The following is a 14,629-nucleotide window of genomic DNA, read 5'->3' as shown; positions in this document are numbered from 1 at the left end:
TCAGAGGTCAAGTGGTTAGGACAGGGCCTGGCACATAGTAGGTGTTCAATAAATGTTAGCCTTTGATACTACTACTGTCTTTGTCGTTATTAGTCCTGTGTGTCTGCATCCCAGGTCTGAGCTCTCCCCCTTGCCCCAGTTGCCCTCCCCATTTTCCCGACATCTCCAGAGGATTAAGAAATGGTCTCAACTGCCTGTCCTGCTCCTGCCCTGAGTTGGGGGCAGGGACTTTCCCAGGGACGGCAGAGCCTTCTGGCATCTCAGGAAACACCAGGCAACACTGGACCAGGACACTTGGCAGGAATGCCAAGAGAGGACAAGCTGGGCGGCTCCAGGACTTGGATGAAGTGAGAGGGTTGGTGGCAGACAGAGGAGTTAGAAGTTACTGGGTGCAGTGGGGACTTTATCTGTCTGGTCTCAGAACCCATCAGTTTTCCATTCATGGACCCCAAGTTAAGAACCCCAGGAGCTAAGTCATCTCTAAGCCTCCAGCTCGAACCCTATTTGATTATAAGATATAGGATATTTATCTTCCCATCCACCCCCAAGTGATTCATTCATTCCACATTGACCTGCTGTGAATTCCAGCTCCTGATAGCTAGGCATCTTTCATCAAGGTCCTCAATCGCTGAAGCCTCAGTGTCCTCATCTATAAAATAGGTCTAATGATAGTCCCTCACTTAAAGGATTGTTGAGGCTTAAAGGACATCGTGAATGTTAAGCTCTGATCTCAGTGCCTTCCTGACATATTGAAAGCGATCAATAAATACTCATTAGCCTTATTTTTTTTGCCCTCCCAGGGAGCATTCATTCATTCCCTCCATATTTGCTTAGGTCCACTGTGACAGATTCAGAGAATGGTCATTACGCCCTGAGTGCCTTACCTGTATTATTTCATCTAAGTTAGATACTGTCACCCCAGTTCACAGGTGAGGAAACTGAGGCTCAGAGAGTAATAACACACTCCAGTTACACAGGTCTTAAGTCATTTTTGCCTTCCAGTAACTCAAGGCTCAATTGGGCAAGGTGAGGAGGCGGGGGCAGAAGTAGCCAATAATAACGCATTTGGTAAGAATTGTAGCAGAATTAATGGAACAAAGTCCTGGAAACACCGAAGAAAGATTACATAATTCCTGGAGGGCTTTCCCAGAGGTAGTGACTCCAACTGGATCTTGAGGAATGAGTATGAGATGCATGATGAGATGGCCAAGCAAGCAAGAGCATGCCAAGCAGAGCGAAGAGTGCATGAGCTGGGGGTGGGGGAGAGGCAAGGAGCGTGTGGTGGCTTCAGGAATGGTGCGTAGTCCCAGGGGCTGGGTCGCTGGGTGAAGGAATGGTGAGATGTGAGGCAGGGAAGGCCAGCTGGAGGGAGGTTGGGAAAAGAACTTGAAGGTCAAGCCAAGAAACTTGATGCTTTGCTCAACTTGAACATCTTTCCTACAGTCCACTGAGGGTGGCTAACGATAGGGATATAGGGTTCATGTCGTAGTCCCAAATGGGGGTATGTTGGGATGTTCGTTCCACGTAGGACTTTTAACCCACAGTTCCTGTAGCTCATACTACAAATGGGTATGGTAACTTGGGGGCCAATGGGACGACATGCAATTCCCTCTCCAACTTGTGTGTGCCCAGCTCTCATATACAGAAGCTCAACAATTCTAAGGCTGGTTACGGCATCTCTGTTGTACAGGGAGAAATTGAGACCCAGAGGAGCAAAATGACTGGCTCAAGTATGGGACAGACTGGGATAACACAGAACTCCTGATTCCAAGTCTATTCCTTCTACACGTGCCAGCTGCCTTAACAGATTCTGACCCTGCTAAGGAGGTTACAGGCAGGTTACGTGTCCTGAGGGACATGTAAACGTGGAGTCACGTGGACCCTTGAATATCTTGTCCAAATCCCACACATGGGGAGTGACTTCCCCAAGATCGTGCCAGAAATAAAGAACATTATTCATGTAGATTCATCTTCTGAGCCTCTGGCTCTACCGTTTACCAGTTGCGTGACTTTGGACAATTTATTCCCTCTGCGCTTCCGTTTTCTTATCCATAAAATGCATACATTCAGAACGCCTCCTCCGTCGGGTTGTAGTGAGGATAAAACGCAATAATAACCACTGACACTGAGCGTTTTTCACGTGCCAGGGGCTGCTCTGAGCACGTCACATGAATTAACTCATTTAATTCCTTCAACAACCCAAAGAAGTGGCCCCCATCGTAAAGGTGAGGAAACTGAGGCACAAAGAGGTTAAGTAACTTGCCCAACATCAAACAGCGAATAAGTGGAGATGCTGGGATTTAATTGGGGCACTTTGGCTTCTAGAACCTATGTCGTCAGCAGCGCGCTCAGTGTCCGGTACGCAAGAAGCACTGAACGCGTAGCCTAGGTGTGTTCAATGTCACCGTCTGTGCCCTCCACTCACTGCCACGAGCTACAGCCTATGGGAGTCCTCAAGCCTCCCATGTTTTCTGCTGTTTCTGGGGTGGGGCATGGAGGGAAAGGTGATGCTCCCACAGTCCCCTTGGCTCCCAGCTCATGCATTTGGCATCTCCATTGGGCCTTAGCCAACCCGGCAGTGAAATCCAGTGAGTCCAGCCACTTCACTGGGTTCCACAAGGTCTCCACTAACACCAAGAATGTTGTGAGCTTTGTGCACTTTTCTGATAATTTGGGGTCACAGAGAAGGGACTTGCAGAGTACACAGCATTTAGCCATCTGTCTCACTGGTTGCCACCAAATCCCCCCACAAGCTTCAAATCCTCTCCCTGCTCTATGCCGAGAGCATGGCCACCCCAGCTCCAGGCTCTAACTGGGCACACTCAACTCTATCACGGAGCTCAGAGAACACAGAGCCTCTCATTTACCCCGTCTGCCCTCCTTACAAGGCATCTGAGATGAAAAGAAAAATATTCCCTTTTTACTGTCATCATGTCCATCGCCGTCATCATCATGGGCCAAAAGAGTATTCAGGGTCATGAACAAGAATTAATGTATAATGAGCCAAAATTATAGAACCAGCGTTATTAATGACAATGACGTGATGGTAATGGTGATGATGGTGACGGCACACTTACGTAGTGCTTGCTGCATGCCAGGCACTGTCCTAAGCAGTGCACATAATTCTTACTCACATTAGTAAATGCCGTGGAGGGTGGACTCAATAGTTACTGTTTTCAGTGCTTTACGTAAGTTTCCTTGGTTAATTTTAAGCAGGAAAGACATTAGCCCAATTTTGTAGATGAGGGACCCAGGGCTCCCAGGCGAGGGGGGCTGGCTCAAAGGCAAAAGCTTGTAAGGGCAGGAGCCATTCCACACGCACCCCACACAAGTCTGCACAGGCCCAGGACGACTCAGATTCGGAGTGGAGTTTCTGGGGGAGGGTGGGGAGAAGAAACAAGCAGTTGGTGAGAAGGGGAGGAGGGGAGGCACTCCAGACAGATGGCAGAGCTGAGGAGCAAGGTGGAGGTGGGGGTTCAGGCTGCAGTCCAAGCCCGGGTCTGCGTGTCTGCTGTATATCCATGTGCATGTGTCTGCACGTGGCTGTGGGCACACACCAGGGAAGTGGGAAGCTAGCACCAAGCACGCAGGTCAAGAATTAACCTCCCACCTCCTGCTTCAGGCAGCTGAGAGAGCCAGCTGCTGTCATAGGAGGCGGCTAAGCACCCACATCCGTCAGCCAGCCGTCATTGCTGCCCACCCTCGGGTCACAAATCAGCAATGCCGCTTACATCCTACCAGCAAGCATTCTCAGGCCAGCTCTGTCACTGGCCTCTGAGCCTTTGGAAAATGTAACCCTGTCAGCTCTCACTGCGAGACAAGTCTAGAGTTCACGCTTCTGTGCATGCGCATGGATGCAGAGCACACCCACATACTCATGCCAATACATGATGCATGCACATGTGTACCCTCAGACACGTTCCCACCTGGTCCACAGTGCAGACACATGCATGCTCACAGCCATGCTCCCAGAACATTTCCCTGCAGTTCTGCAAATGTGGTCACATGCCTACTTGCCGTGCCTGTACTAAAGGCAGGCAGGCTCCCTCGTGTGCACTCACTTGTACACAAAGCATACACATTCCTTCCGTGATGTGTTCTCCTACATGCATGTACACGTGTGTCTGCTGATACACCTCCATAAGCCAACACGTTTTCCCATTCAGGCATGCACTTATATACATTCGTGAACATATGCATGTCCCCAGATATTCCCATGCAGGTACACAGCACATGTGTATGTATCCCCTCAGATACACTTGTGCACATGAACTCAGCTCCTTGCACTCATTCATAACTCATATGCACACTTGCATGCATGCACAGGAAAGCGTGGTAACCTCAGGAACGGTCAGTTACAAACTCTAACTTCAAGTGCGTGGTGCATATTTGCATATGTGAGCATGTGAGGTCTGTCTATACATAATACACAAGATGACTTATAAGGATCAAAACAGGCATCTTCAATAAGTACTCAGATCTACACCAAGCTCGCACACGCTTGCAATGACATCCACCCTTGTGCATCTGCCTATCTACATGTGTACCTCCTCTTCCACACCAGCGTGTCTTCGGGCACCTTTCCACCTCTGTCCACACGCACCTTCGGGCAGGCCCACTGTGGTTCACCCACAGCTGTGTCACATGTGTCTAACTCCACATGCAAGCATGCACGCAAACAGACACGTGCCTCCGAAGCCCATCTCCCACAAGTGTGTGGGGTCAGAGCCCTGGCACATGGGTGCACACACTCCCCCTAGGGTGCAGCCTTTCCCAGGCCCAGATCATCAGGTGTGCTGGGGACAGCAGGAATATTGCCCACACGCAGAAATCGCCACTCACGCAGAATTGCATCTGCTGCAAACTTCTCATCTGCTGTGCAAATGATGATTAAATGTTATTGTGCAAGAGAAAACGGCAAGGAAGATTCATTAGCTTTATTGTCAGGACGGACTCCATGGGCTCCAGCTCCTCACTCCAAGGCTGGCTTAACCCTCTGTGTGCTGGGGATGCCATGCTTAGATGTGGGCTCCGGAGAATGAAGGCTGGGGAGACAGATCCCAGCACTGTGCCCATGTGAGCCAGCCCAAGTGCAGAGAGCACTGGGGAGGGAGTCAGGAGTCCAGGTGGCCACTCCAATCTTGCCTTCATTTGCTGTTCAGCCTTGGACTTGTCATTTCATTCATCAAATACTCTCTTACTCCTACCGTGTCACAGGAATACGGAGCTACAGAGGCCAAAGTCCCTCCCGGATGCATGGGGCTTTTCAGATGGAGAAGGACATTCCAGACTGATGAAGCAACTTGAGCCGTGGCTCGAAGGCCTAGGGACACAGTAGAAGTGCAGAGCTTGTCCTGGAAACACTGGGCTTGGACACGTCATTTGAGGGACAGATTATAAAGGGCCCAGTAAGCCCTTCCAAAGAACTTGGGCCTTTTCCCAAGAACAATAAGGAACCATGAAAGGTATATGGATAGGGCTGACAGATAAAATACATGGTTCCCAGTTAAATTTGAATTTCAGATAAATAACAAATAATTGTTTTAGCATTAGTACATCCTAAATGTTGCCCAGGATAAACTTATACTAAAACCCTAGTCCTGTATTCTTATTTATCACATCTGGCAACCCTATGTATGGATTTGCATTTTAGAAAGACCACCTTGGCTGCTGTATCAAGGTAGATTAGAGAGAGAAAAGGAGAGAGACCAGTGAAGAGGTAAGAAGCTCACATTCTCACCTTTTTAAATCAGAGAACCCTCTATTTTTAGCTGGGCATATGGCCATCTATTACAAGGACCTCATTTCCCAGACTCCATCACCACTATCTATTACATGGACTGAGTCCCAGTCAATACAATCTAAGCAGAATTGTCATTTGGAAGCTTCTAGGACACTTCCTTAAATGACTATTGATCCATGTCTTTTGCCTTTTTTCCTACTCTTTTCTCCTTTCTGCTGGTTGAACACAGCTGAGATGGCTGGAGCTCAAGCAGCCACCTTGGACCAGAAGGACAAAGGCTATACTCTGTGAATGGTCAAACAGAAGACGTCTTGATTTCTTTCAACCTCCTGGAGCCACCACACCAGCCATGAACCTCCCACAATCACAATTGGCTTACATGAGAGAGAAATAAACTTTCAACTGTTGAAGTCACTGTTATTTTGGTTTCCTGTCCCAAGCAGCCAAGCCTAATTCTAAGCTGATACAAGAAGCTGACACAGAAATCTCAGAAAGAGATGTTGAGGCTTAAACTGGGTCAGCAATGGTAGATCTGAGAAATATTCAAGAGGAAGACCTAGCAGGAGTTGGCAATTGACTAAATATAGGGATGGCGGGTAGAGAAGGTCAAAGGCTTTAGGCTTGAGTGACAAGGACAGTGAAGCTGGTAATGACCCAGGGAAACCAGAAGATATCTCAGATCTAGGATCATGGGAAGTCAGTTTGATTTGAGGCATGTTGAGTTTGAGGGGCCTGCAAGGCATGTGCACAAGACATGGAAATTCAGGGCTGGAGCTCAAAAAAAAAAGCTTTCCCGGTCACTCTCGTCTACAGGGTGATTAAAGTTATAAGAGCAAGGGAGGTCCAAGGGGAGGATAGAGTGGCAGGATCAGAGGATCAAGGGTGAACTCTGAGGAAGCATCAGGAGTGGATGGAGGGAGAGGAGCCATTTGGACCTCAGTTTCTCCAGCTGAAAAATGGGAGTAGGTGATCCCTAAAATTCCTTCCTGATCTAACATTCAAGAATTTTAAGGTGTGGTCTTAGACCACTTATTTCTCCTCCCTGGGATTCAGATTCCCCTTCGGAAAATAAAGCTAAAAATAGTACCTACCTCATGGGGTTCTTTGCAGGACAAGGCAACCCAGACAAGCACCTTGCTCAACCCTAGCACAGAGTAAGAGCAAAACAAATGCCAGCCATCGGGTCACGGATGCTGGGACTTCGCATGCGTGAAGGGGGCTGGGGTGAGTCCTCTTTCCCACTCCAAGCCCAGAAAGATGTTGAAAGACTGGGGTCCCTCACTGAGACCTTTAGTGGGCACCTGCTGTATGCAGAACACAAAGCCATGCGGGGGGAAGGAAAAAAGTGGGGAGAATGTGTGCTTACTCTTGGAAAGGTAATAGCCTTGCCAGGAGAGTTTGGAGGAAGCTAAGATCCAGGGGCAGGGAATGGTTAGGAGAGAGGCGGAGGCGGGGTTACTAGCCCAGGCGGGGAGCTGATGGACTGAGGCCTTGAAGGCAGAGTGCTTCGGGCTGGAGGGGAGCCTTGTGGATCCCACCGGGCAGAATGGAGCTGTGGCGGCCTGCCGATTACTGCACAGGCACCTGTGAAACGGGCCTTCTGGGAGCAGCAGAGAGCTGGAAGGAGAAGGGCTTTAACACTCCATATCCTCTGCATCAGTTTGCTCAGGCTGCCGTAACAAAGCTCCAGAAGCTGGATGGTTTAAACAACGGAAATTTATTATTTCACACTCCTGGAGCCTAGAAGTCTGAAACCCAAGCGTCAGCAGGGCTGGTTCGTTCCAGGGACTGTAAGGGAAGGGTCCGTTCCAGGCCTCTCTCCTTGGCTCGAGGATGGCCGTCTTCGCCCTGTGTCTCTTCGCATCGTTTTCCCTCTATGTATCTGCCTCTCTGTCCAAGTTTCCCCTTTTCAGAAGGACACCAGTCAGATTAGATTAGGGGCCCACCCAACTCCAGTGTGACCTCACCTTAACTAATTACATCTGCAAGGACTCTGTTTCCAAATCAGGTCACATTCTGAGGCACAGGGAGTTAGGACTTCAACATGTGAATTCTAAGAGGACACGATTCACCCCATAACGTCTCCTATTCCAGACTCAAGATCGGCTATCACCACAGACCCCTCACCAGGCTCCCTTACCGAGGCCCTGCGAGTTCTCCTGTCCTTTGGTGGAATCTTGTGCAGTCTGAGGAAGGAGGCCCTGGGACCCTGATCACCGGCGGGGTTGGGGCGGGAATGGGCAGAGCTTCCTCGCTTTCCTCTCCTTCACACCCATTGACTCGCCGAGACCTTCACAGTTAACCAGACACACACACATACACACTCTGCTCAGAGAAAACACCAGCAACCTACCCACATCCATGAAGGCACACACACAAAGACACGCAGAATCCTCATACGCAAAGACACACGGAATTGTACACGTATATACACATGCTCACAGCCGTGGAGGCATGCACTGAAACAGACCGCGCTCACTCACATTGTGTAGACACACAGACGCATGCTAGCATACCCACACGGTCACAACGACAGCCACGTTGATAGACACACACAGACACCTCTGTGGTCTCACAATCACACATGATACAGATCTGCTCGTGTGCATTGTTACAGGCCCCTATACCTACACGCAAAGACACGAAACTCATGGACACAGGCATTTATGTGTACACACATCCACAGAGACACACAGGGGCCATCTGCAGACACAGGAAGTTTTAATCCCGTTGTAGGTGGCAGATCCTGGCAGGCACACACCATCCCTCTGGCCTCACAGCTCACCATTCACTCCCTGGTAATTGGAGGCAATTTAATCTCCATCCCGCCCAGCCAATCACAGGCTCCACAGAACAGGCGGCCATCAAAATCCCCCCACCTGGATGGCAGCGAAGCAGGGAGCCCCCTTCCCACTGTGGTTTCCCTTTCCACTTTTATACTCGAGATGGGATTTACAAACGTAGACATGTGCACACACACACACACACACACACACGATGTAATCCTGAGATTGCACACACACACATACGCAATCACGTATACACAGAAACCTACCCAATTGCACACACAACTACACAGAAGCACAAGAAGATAGTGTGCACGACAAATATAAAAGGCACTGGGAGATAGATGGTGTAGAAACCATCTTTGTAGAAACACACAGTCTCAGGGTTGGTTAGTGCAAATGTACATCATTCCAGGAGTTCTACTAACGTGTGTGAACACACAGACCTATGGTGGCACATGGAGATGAAAGACACGTATACACAGCCACACACAGATCTCAACCTGTGCTCAGTGAACACTCTCCTAGAATGTCTGAGCATGTGCACACTGGCACACAGCGACAATGAGGAGGTGCACAGGCACAGAAACATGGGAGCAGGTATACACGTGCATGCACACACAAAATGCATAGGACCCCTCACTGGCCCACTGTGTGTCCCCACAGAGGCCCGTGGTCCCCGCCCACTGAACCCAGAGACGGTCCAGTTCCCTCCCTAGCCAGAGTGATTTCCCAGGGGAGAGGGTGCTGTGGCCCCACCTGTCAACCTGCTGTTTGTAGCTCTATCACGGCCGGTGAGCTGACATTCAGAGCCTGGCACTGAGATGATCGCATTTAGCTGTAATGTACCACAGATTGCACTGACATTTGGAAAATATTCCACCTCGGGACCCATTCAACTTCAAACTTTTTTTCCTGGAAGAGGAGAGAAATAGCAGAAAGGAAGCAGGAGGGACTACGATGTTTGAAAAAGAGCTGTTTCCCAGCCCAGCCCCCGGGAGTCGAGACCTTCGGCCTCGCCTCCCAGAGCTCCAGGTGCATTGGCTTCCCTGATTGCATCTACCTGGGAACAGGGGGTGGAGGGCAGGGGAGGAACAGAGGTCTCCAGGGTACGAAGTTCCAGACCACACAGCAAGCCTTCACAGAGGACCTCCCCGGAGTCCCGCATCAAGTCGGATGCTTGGCAATAGCTACCTGCATCAGGAGAGCACCTACTAAGCACCAAGCCCTGTTTTAAGCATGTTACATACATGACCTCATTTGCAAGCGTAACAACCTTGTGAGGTAGAAACTGTTATTGCCCCATTTGAGTGATGAGGGGCCTGAAGCTCAGAGACGTAAAGTAATTTGTCCAAGGTCACACAGCCAGGAAAGGCTGGAGCTGAGATCTGAACCCAAGTTTGTCTGGCTCTACAACCTGCCTCTGATCCACCTACATATGGTGAAATTATAAGATGTGTCCTGGGAGTCACTGAATCTTCCCAGCCCTCTCAACGCTTTTCCCTTCTCTTCTTTCGCTTCTCCTTCCCTTCCTCTGGCTTCCTTTTTCTCCTCTTGCTTCCCCTTCTCTCTGCCCCTCTAAGCAGAACCGCTCTTCCCAGAATGACGGCACAGTCTGGGATGGCTTCCTAGAAGGGAAGAGGAGGGCCTGAGCTGCACCTGGGAACTCAGAGTGAATGAGTAGGACTGACATCTGCAAAAATCAATGTGTAAGCCTCACAGAAAAGCCTCTGGAAGCCATTGCCTTTTAGTGAATGAAGAGGTTGGCCCCTTCCTATATGACAGCTGCAGAGAGCCAAGGCTTGGATGGGGGAGATTGTTCGGGGTGGCCTGATCCTCTATGAGGTTGTGCCCAGACTGGGATCTGGGCAACAAGGCCATCTAGGTAAACGAATGGCAGCCAGAGATATTACTGCCAGTTCCCCAGGGAGGAGCCTGCGGAGGACCCTGCTTAACTGAACTGGACAGTAATGGTGGAAATATAGGCAGAGTGGCAGGAAACAGATATTTTGAAAGCTGGGTGAAAATGACATGGTCCCAGCTAGTCCAAAAAGAGATAGAGGAGGGAGGAAGACTGTCTGGTTCTCTGATGAGCTGATTAATCTCCTTAAATAACTTAGAGTCCAACTTCCCAAAAGGCAAAAGAAAGTTAGGTTAATCTACTCTAAATGATTCCTGAGCTTCTCGGGGGTGGCAATCAATACACACACACTCTCTCTCTCTCTTCATAAGTAATTCTCAGTAATTGCAAGAAAGAGGTTGCGGGGTTTTTTGTTTTTTTTCTTTTTTTTTTTTGTGGAAAATGACATTCTAGCCACAGAGAGAATCCCGGGCAAGGGGATCAATCGGCCTCCAGCTGGGAAGCCAGCCCTGCCAGTGGGGGAAGAGGTGTGACAGCCACCATCACATCACATTGCAGGCTGCAGGGTCATCCTGAGGTCTGTCTGCCTGCAGGAGGTTTAACTGATTGAGGGAAAGAAGAGCGAAAGGGGAGGGTGAACTGAGATCTGCAGCAGAAGCAAAGAATGGTCACTCCTGGATCCCACCACTGACGTTACCAAGAGCACCTCAAATGCTCGGCACCAGTGCCCACCCTTGATACCCTGGGAGCACCATCAATGGCCATTACCAATGTCCTTGGAAGCACATCAAGGCTTAGCACCAGTACCCTGAGGACACCATCAGTGCTCATCAAAGATGAGTTTGGGGGCACCGCCAATGCTCACTGCCAGTGCCCTTGCAGGATCACCACCTGTATTCTCAGGAGTACCCATCGGCGTCCATCCCCAAGCCCCGGGTCGGCATCCTTACTGATGACCCTGAGTATAGGGACTATGTTCTTTTTGTTTATCACTGTATCTCCACTAGCCACAGTGTCCGTCACATAATAGGAGCTCAGTAAACATCTTTTGAATAGATGAATAAGTGAGTGAATGCTCATGGGGAGAACAAGAATGTCTTCTTGTCCTGTTTGCCACCCTACCACTCTATCTTCAGGAACTTACCCAGCACCTGACAAAAGAGAATGCCCCATAAATGTCTTTTGGATGGATGGATGGATGGATGGATGGATGGATGGATGGATGGATGGATGGATGGATGAACGAATAATAAATATTAGATATAAATGGAATAAACAAATATTAGAAGAAAGAAATAAATAATAGAATAGATAGAATAGATAAAATGGAATAGAATGAATAGATAGATAGAATGGAAATAATGGAATAAAATAAAATAGATAATAGAATAGATGGAATGAATAGATAGATAGAATGAATGAATAAGATAGATAAATGCTCATGGAATGATTGATAGATAGATAGATAAATAGAATAAATATGGAATGAATGGGCATCGATAGATGAATAGATAGATAGATAGATAGATAGATAGAATAGATGAACGAATAATGAAATAAGCAAACCAATAGTAGACAAACAAATAGTAGATAGATAAGCAATAAACTGCCACTGCCTGTAAACATATAGAAAAAAAAAAAATAACCTTAAACTTTAAAGTACCATCTCTGCTCAAAACATGCCTCCAAGACTAGAGTTCAGCATAACATAATCCCAAGAAAAAAAAAAGAAATCTGCCTGCTTCCCACCCCTAGTAGTTCTGGGCCCCTATGTGGGCCTGATGCCTTCACCTAATTCTCTCCTTTCCAATGGGGAGGAGGTGGGGATGGAGGTGGGCAGAGGCAAGGAGGGCCTCTGTCCTCCTAGCCGTACTATCCCCTTCCCGCTTTCCAACCCAAATACAGTTTTCTAGAATGTCCCCAGGTCCTGAAGAGAAAGCTCATTATCTGTGATCTGCCTATAAAAATGTCAGTAGCCGCCTAATGGCTGGAGAGTTAGTTACCATCAACTCAGCCTGGGCAGTGGGGTGGGCAGGTAGGCCAAGGCAGGAGTGCATAGGCTGTGGGAATCAGCCCGGCCTCTGCAGATACCGCCTTTCTGTAGACCCAGCCATTATCTCTGGTAGAGCTGACCAACCAGTACCTCTCAGAGGGCCACCCCAGGATGGGGAATGCTCATTCCACCTGCTATTTATTCCCTACCAACTGTGTGCCACTGCTCCCTTGTGCCACATAATCTTCACCCTCAGGGCAACCCTGGAAGTCAGTTCCAATCACTAAAGAGACTCAGGCAACTTGAAGGAACTGAGGCTGAGAGAGGTAAGGGAAGTTACCTAAAGTCACACTTCGAGGATGTGGCAGTGTCAGCACCCCAACCCAGGCTGATCTGACTCCAAGGCCTGGCTCCTGTGGATGGCAGTTGGCAGCCGCTAAACCCAGGTCACCCAATGCCACCAATGTCAGCATTGCCGAAGCAGCAACTTGGGATGGGAACAGCCTCACTGCAGGCAGGGAGTGGCTACAGGGAGTAACCTCCATCTCAGCAGCATCTAACCTCTGACCTCTGCCAGTTACCTGGCTGTTTCCAAGATGTCTCAGCTTCACAGGATTTATATCTCAAGTCAGAAGGCGGAGGTGATGGGATCTAGCTGGGGAGCCTGCCAGCCCATAGCACATCTTTGTGTGAATTAGAAAAGGTGACCCCTTCATCTAGGTGAGGGCCTGACGGCCTTGTGCCATGGCCAGGCTGCATCTCTGTGCATGGCAACCCTACCCTTTTTTGAGATGATTCTATTCTTAAATCACAGAACTGTGGAACTTCAGCGTTAGAAATATTACTAAATCGATCAGCGTTTTCCCAGTTTCAGCTATTCGAATACCATATTCATGATTTCTGCTGTATCCAAGTACCAACTTGACTATTATTGACTGAATATTTTTTCCAATAACCCCCTCTTTATACTTAATTTTATTTTGAAAGCAAAACTTACATCAGCACATTAAGTGGGAAAACGGTTACACAGGACATAGATGATGACGTGAAAAAAAAACACGCTCAAGTAAAACAGTGGAATTAATGCCTGTTCTGATAACATTGCCCTCCGAAGGCTTCGGCCTGAGCCCCGCATCCCTTTTATTTCTGAGTCTTGCATCCCCTTTATTACGAAGGAAGATTACTAAGTAGGAGAGAGAGGTGTTAAAGACACACTGGCACCAAGTGCATTCTTTCCCACTGATGTAGAAGAATGAAAGCGAGCTGAGGGGGAGTCCCCTCTGTTACCAGGTGACAATTCAGCATTATTTAATGCTACTTACGGGTCCCCAGGGCCATGCTAACTGCATGTTTGGAATCACCAGGCTTGACGCTGACTCTCAGGGTTTCCTAGCGCTGATCTGGCCTCCGCATCGGTCCAAAGCAAGACCTGAGAGTTCTCGCCTTGATCCTTTCACTATTTGTAACATCTTTGGGCGAGTCCCTTGCCCTCTCTGTGCCTCAGTTGGACAGAATATCCTCTACAGGCTCGTTTGGCTCTGAGAATTCTAGAATTCTGAGATCTAAAAGGGGGTGACGATATTGTCTAGGATGAGGGTCGACAAACTTTTTCTGTAAAGGGATAGCAAACATTTTTGGCTGTGTAAATGAGTCGACATGGCTGTGTCCCAATAGAAGTTGATTGACAAAAACAGGCAGGACCGGCCCACAGGTGGTAGTTTGCAAACACCTGGTCCTGGTCTAGGAGAACAAAAGAGGCCCCAGGGCCAAGGGGAATTCCCATTAGTTCCAGGTCTGAGATGGGTAAGGTGTGGGTCCTCCCTGAGACCCCAGCCTCCCCTCCAGGAAATGACCCCTCTCCAATGCCCCGCCAGCCATTATCCACCTGCTCTCCCACCTCCCCTTTCAAAACGCACTCACAGACAAAGACCTAAGTCCATCTCCGAGGTGAAAATCATGGCCTCCCTCTGGGCCGGCAGGGCCTTTAAATCCCACCTTCCCATTTCAGTCTGGTGTAGCTGAGACGCTCACCAGTTTCAGAAGATGGACAAATTTGGACTTGAAATCTCACTCCCCATCATGGACAAAGGTCTTTACCCTCTGCACCTATTTCTTCCACTATAAAACAAGGACTGATAATATGCTCATCCTGTAAGGTTAATTGCAAGGATTAAAGAGTTAATCTCTACAAAGCACTCAGCAAGTATCTAGTATGGAATAAGCCCTCAACTCATTACCTGTAATTA

The sequence above is a fragment of the Pteropus medius genome, unplaced genomic scaffold (assembly GCF_902729225.1).
Source record: "Pteropus medius unplaced genomic scaffold, Ma_sr-lr_union100, whole genome shotgun sequence".
Lineage (NCBI taxonomy): Eukaryota > Metazoa > Chordata > Mammalia > Chiroptera > Pteropodidae > Pteropus > Pteropus medius.
The sequence above is the reverse complement of the archived record's forward strand: the minus strand, read 5'-3'. Positions refer to the sequence as shown.